The 6,175-nt window shown below is 55.0% G+C and overlaps 1 protein-coding gene across 1 annotated transcript in view; it reads right to left on the minus strand.

The window, feature by feature from the left end:
* NUF2 (NUF2 component of NDC80 kinetochore complex) overlaps positions 1-4,911 on the minus strand; it is a 61,223-nt gene extending 56,312 nt beyond the window's left edge. Inside the window, exon 1 of the mRNA XM_073571616.1 lies at positions 4,726-4,911. The gene's annotated coding sequence lies outside the window, so the exon portion shown is untranslated. The remainder of the gene's footprint in view (positions 1-4,725) is intronic.
* Positions 4,912-6,175: the final 1,264 nt, after the last annotated feature.

A 6,175-nucleotide genomic window follows, 5' to 3' on the forward strand; every position in this document is an offset into this window, starting at 1 on the left:
TACAATCAGGCGATCATTAGGGGGGTATGTGGCGCCCCTGAGGCTCAGTCGCCACAGAGGTACTGCACCTTCTCCTAAGGTGTAGTGCCCCACCACCTAAGTAAGTTGGGAACTCCTTTCCACACTCCAACACCTGCACCCACACACAGGATAGTTCAGCAATGGACCAGATTGCGGCTCCATGCTTAGAGAGTAGCCGAGCACATTTCGTGGGTCCTTGCTTCGTAACACGAGATGTGCTGGGAGGTGGGTGGAGTTAGTATAAAAGAAGGGGAAAGTAGATGACACGTCAGTCTCACAGGAGAGTGAGAGGTAAGGAAGTCACTCGGATAGGAGTGAGGATCCCTGGAAGAAGGGATGGAGGAAGGAGTGCTGCAGCTGCCTCAGTGACCTGAGCCAGCTGGCACGGGAAGGAGGATAGGAAGAGGAGAGAGACGTAGAACTGCAACCTGTTTCCATAAGAGAGAGAAGGAACAGCGCGGAACGAAGGAGTAGGAGAACAGAGAGGAGTTGTGGGTTGGAAGAGGAACCCTGCCTATAGGTTCTCAGTGCAAGGCCGGGGCCCGGTCCCCGAGGTTGTATGACACTTATGGTTCTGTAGCAGACACCGGCGGAGTAGTTGGCTGTAAATGCACTACTCCCATCTAAGACTTGGGACACAACAGCAACACGGATAGAGAGCCGGGATCCAGGAGGTCCCTGATCAGGCTACAGCTGTCTGTCATACAATTGAGGTTCTAGGAACATCTGACAGGAGGAACTCCAGAGAACCACGGTACTAGAGATCTTCACACTAAAAGGCGCAATAGGAGTCGTTCAGGAAAGGCACATGTTGGCGGAGTGTTGGAGGGGAGAGCCCTGACTTGCTCGGGAGGTTGATTGAGTCTCTGCCCCGGAGGACACGGCATGGAAGCGGGCACCAGTGTGCACTACAAACTGTGAGTAAAGCTTTGGAACTGCAAACCCTGGTGTCCTCCAGTCGTTCGCCGCTAACACCTTCAGCACCGCTACATCTGGGTACCAACATCTAGCCCACTCTGCACCTCTCCGCATCCATTGCACCTACACTGCCCTGGGACTCCAGCTCCACCTGTGGGGAGCTACACCATCTTTGCTGCACCACACCATCAGTCCCAGTGGATCTGCATGCAGCGTTGGCTTAACATCTTGCTTGCCAAACACCACGGGTGGCGTCACGAACTATTACACCAATACATTCCCATTATTTGGGCGCCCAGGGCCATGGACCGGGTCACTGCTGCTGTGACACATCCCACCAACACCGGCCCGCTACCCCACGGCCCTGGGAGGGCGACCCAGGTACAGGGTCCAGCCCCCTGGAATCAGGCGATCATTAGGGGGGTACAGGGTCCAGCCCCCTGGAATCACGAGATCATTAGGGGGGCGCAGGGACCAGCCCCGGGAATCAGGCGATCATGAGGGGGCGCGGGGTCCAGCACCCTGGAATCAGGCGATCATTAAGGGGGTACAGGGTCCAGCCCCTGGGAATCAGGCCTCATTTTTTGCCTCATTTTTCAAGCAGAAGATTGATAACATCAGAGACAGTTTTGGTCAACAACCCCCAGAGCCCTTCCTCCCGACTTCCCAGCCCTCCACCTCCAAAACCAACTTCTCCACCATTACAGAAGATCGACTCTCCACTCTACTCTCAAGATCACATCTCACCACCTGTGCATTTGACCCGATCCCATCCCACTTCATCCCAAACCTCACCACAGTCTTCATCCCAACCCTAACCCATCTCTTCAACCTATCACTAACAACTGGTGTTTTCCCCTCAAGCTTTAAACATGCCTCTATCACACCTATCCTCAAAAAGCCCTCTCTTGACCCATCCTCTGTATCTAGCTATCGCCCTATATCACTTCTCCCCTATGCCTCCAAGCTACTGGAACAACACGTCTACCTTGAAATGTCCTCCCATCTCTCTTCTTGCTCCCTCTTCGATCGCTTACAATCTGGCTTCCGGTCACACCACTCCACTGAAACTGCCCTTACTAAGGTCACCAATGACCTCTTAACTGCCAAGAGCAAGCGACACTACTCTGTCCTCCTCCTCCTGCACCTGTCGGCTGCCTTTGACACAGTGGACCATTCCCTATTATTACAGACCCTCTCATCCCTTGGCATCACAGACTTGGCCCTATCCTGGATCTCATTATACCTAACAGACCAGACATTCAGCATCTCCCACTCACACACCACCTCCTCACCTCCCCCCTATCTGTCGGAGTGCCACAAGGTTTAGTCCTAGGGCTGCTGCTCTTCTCCATTTACACCTTTTGCCTGGGACAGCTCATAGAATCTCATGGCTTTCAGTATCATCTCTATGCTGATGACACACAGATCTACATCTCTGGACCAGATATCACCTCCCTACTAACCAGAATCCCTCAATGTCTGTCCACTATTTCATCCTTCTTCTCTGCTAGATTTCTGAAACTTAACATGGACAAAACAGAATTCATCATCTTTCCCCCATCTCACGTGACCCCCCCCAACAAACCTATCCATTACAGTAAATGGCTGCCCACTCTCCCCAATCCCACAAGCTCGCTGCCTCGGGGTAATCCTTGACACTGATCTCTCCTTCAAACCACATATCCAAGCCCTTTCCACTTCCTGCCGACTTCAACTCAAAAATATTTCACGAATCCGTTCATTCCTCAACCAAAAATCTGCAAAAACCCTAGTCCATGCCCTCATCATCTCTCGCCTTGACTACTGCAACCTCCTGCTCTGTGGCCTCCCCTCAAACACTCTCGCACCCCTCCAATCTATTCTAAAAACTCTGCTGCCCGACTAATCCACCTGTCCCCACGCTATTCCCCAGCTTCTCCCCTCTGTCATTCCCTTCACTGGCTCCCCATTGCCCAGAGACTCCAGTACAAAACCCTAACCATGACATACAAAGCCATCCACAACCCGAGTCCTCCATACATCTGTGACCTCGTCTCCCGGTACTTTCCTGCACGAAACCTCCGATCCTCACCAGATCTCCTTCTCTACTCCCCTCTTATCTCCTCTTCCCACAATCACATTCAAGACGTCTCCTGGGCATCCCCCCTACTCTGGAACTCTCTACCACAACATATCAGACTCTCACCTACCATCAAAACCTTCAAAAAGAGCCTGAAGACCCACCTCTTCCGACAAGCCTACAACCTGCAGTAACCACCGATCGACCAAACCGCTGCATGACCAGCTCTACCCTCGCCTACTGTATCCTCACCCATCCCTTGTAGATTGTGAGCCCTCGCGGGCAGGGTCCTCTCTCCTCCTGTACCAGTTATGACTTGTATTGTTTAATATTATTGTACTTGTTTTTATTATGTATACCCCTCCTTACATGTAAAACACCATGGAATAAATGGCGCTATAACAATAATCAGGCGATCATTAGGGGGGGTACAGGGTCCAGCCCCCTGCAATCAGGCGATCATTAGGGGGGTACAGGGTCCAGCCCCCTGGAATCAGGCGATCATTAGGGGGGTACAGGGTCCAGCCCCCTGGAATCAGGCGATCATTAGGGGGGTACAGGGTCCGGCCCCCTGGAATCAGGCGATCATTAAGGGGGGGTACAGGGTCCAGCCCCCGGGAATCAGGCGATCATTAGGGGGGTACAGCCCCCGGGAATCAGGCGATCATTAGGGGGGTACAGTGTCCAGCCCCCGGGAATCAGGCGATCATTGGGGGGGTACAGGGTCCAGCCCCCTGGAATCAGGCGATCATTAGAGGGGGGTACAGGGTCCAGCCCCCGGGAATCAGGAGATCATTAGGGGGGGTACAGGGTCCAGCCTCCGGGAATCAGGAGATCATTGGGGGGGTACAGGGTCCAGCCCCCTGGAATCAGGAGATCATTGGGGGGGGGGGGTACAGGGTCCAGCCCCCTGGAATCAGGAGATCATTGGGGGGGGGGGTACAGGGTCCAGCCCCCTGGAATCAGGAGATCATTGGGGGGGGGGTACAGGGTCCAGCCCCCTGGAATCAGGAGATCATTGGGGGGGGGGGTACAGGGTCCAGCCCCCTGGAATCAGGAGATCATTGGGGGGGGGGGTACAGGGTCCAGCCCCCTGGAATCAGGAGATCATTGGGGGGGGGGGTACAGGGTCCAGCCCCCTGGAATCAGGAGTTCATTGGGGGGGGGGTACAGGGTCCAGCCTCCAGGAATCAGGAGATCATTAGGGGGGTACAGGGTCCAGCCCCCGGGAATCAGGAGATCATTGGGGGGTACAGGGTCCAGCCCCCTGGAATCAGGAGATCATTGGGGGGGGGGTACAGGGTCCAGCCCCCTGGAATCAGGCGATCATTAGGGGGGGGGGGTACAGGGTCCAGCCCCCTGGAATCAGGCGATCATTAGGGGGGGTACAGGGTCCAGCCCCCTGGAATCAGGCGATCATTAGGGGGGGTACAGGGTCCGGCCCCCTGGAATCAGGCGATCATTAGGGGGTACAGGGTCCGGCACCGGGAATCAGCAGATGAGCAGCACTGTGTATTAGGGCACAGCCTCCATGACAGTCCTACAATGCTTGCACTGGTTCCCGCTGCAGTCAGATGTACATACAGGTGACTGCGGAGCTCGGTAGTAGCCATTACACCGGCACCGCAGCCGGACTACCAGCAGTCACACTCACTACTTGGAGCCCGGGCACCGGTGCTCGCAGTCCCGCCCTCCCGTGATTTCTCCCAGGTCGCAGCACTCACATCACACGGCGGCCGCCGTCCTCCGCCTCTTCTCGTACAGTCGTTTATTTACCGGGTACTTTTTCAAATTAAGCCCAGCCCGTCGGCCATGACGTCATCAATCGGCGCCTGGAACGCACGGTCCACGCCTACATTCAGTGAGATAATCAGCTTTGAGGTATTCCCGTAACAAAGATGGCCGCTTCCAGTTCAGTGGCGTAACTTCCTGAAAAAACATTTGTCTGGAAATGATCGGAAAATTGTATTTATTCACAATGGCCACACGATGTCGCTGTAGAAAGGAGCGCGGTGCACCTCGTGTGACTGTCACTAGTGTTTCTGTGTGGGGTCCACTACAGCAGTGTGACAATGTGCTGCTCATGCACCATTATCAGCTATGAGGGGGAGCGCTGTATCGGCTGTAGACAGGGTCACTTGTGTTCCTGGGTGTTTATGTCACGTGGCGTGGAGGTAGAGCTCAGCGCGTGCTCGGCTGGCTGTGGATGGGAGGGAAGAGGCAGCCGCATGCTGGTTCCCTCAGCGGACACATTGCGCCCTGTGTTTCCCGCTCTCCGGGGAGAAGCGGAGTGACGTGGCCGGCTGCAGGACAGCTGACGTGACAGGGCGAGACACGCAGAGCTGCGGTTTATTACCTGAGGAGGTGTGAATATGTGATAAGAGTGGTGTCTCCTCAGCCAGTCCGCAGCATAGAAGGCGTAGTGTGAGGGCGCTGCTGGCTGTGTGGCCCTTGGAGTCAGCAGCAGCACTTCCATAGACATGTAACTGGGAGGTGCAGCACGATACTGCCTGGTGGGCTGAGCCTACCACTGTGCCTATACTGAGAGTTATCACTGGTGACAAATCCAGCATGCAAATACCACTGCAAGAAAAAACAAGGAACCCATGTTATTCTTCTACATCTTTGCTGCCAAGAGGTCAGGTTTGCCTGATAAACTGGCGATGTTCCAGCTCCTTCCATAAAATTCAAATTTATTAAAACATTTTTCAACGCTCCTGAACCGCACACACGGCAGGGAAAGTATGGCTAGTGTCACATTTACGTATAGAGGAGCTGTGGAGGGCTGCGGACTTCCTCCGTGAAGCTCCGCCCCCTGCCGCGCCTCCTCCGGGTCAGCTCGCCTACGTCCGCATACTTCTGCATGCGGCCTGCGTACCTATCATTAACATTGGGTACGCAGGCCGTGGGGATGTATGCGGAAGCCTCCGCATGCGACGTTTTGACGATGCGACGACCGCAATCAAATTCCAACATGTTGCGTTCGACGCGGGTCGCAGCTTCGTCAAAACGTTGCATGCAGAGGCTTCCGCATACATCCCCACGGCCTGCGTACCCAGTGTTAAAGATAGGTACGCAGGCCACATGCAGAAGTATGCGGACGTAGGCGGAGCTGACCAGAGGCGGTGCGGCAGGGGCGGAGCTTCACGGAGGAAGTCCGCAGCTCCTCCATTC

Source organism: Dendrobates tinctorius, unplaced genomic scaffold (genome assembly GCF_039654945.1).
Source record: "Dendrobates tinctorius isolate UK_male_01 unplaced genomic scaffold, ASM3965494v1 ptg000029l, whole genome shotgun sequence".
In the NCBI taxonomy this organism is placed as follows: domain Eukaryota; kingdom Metazoa; phylum Chordata; class Amphibia; order Anura; family Dendrobatidae; genus Dendrobates; species Dendrobates tinctorius.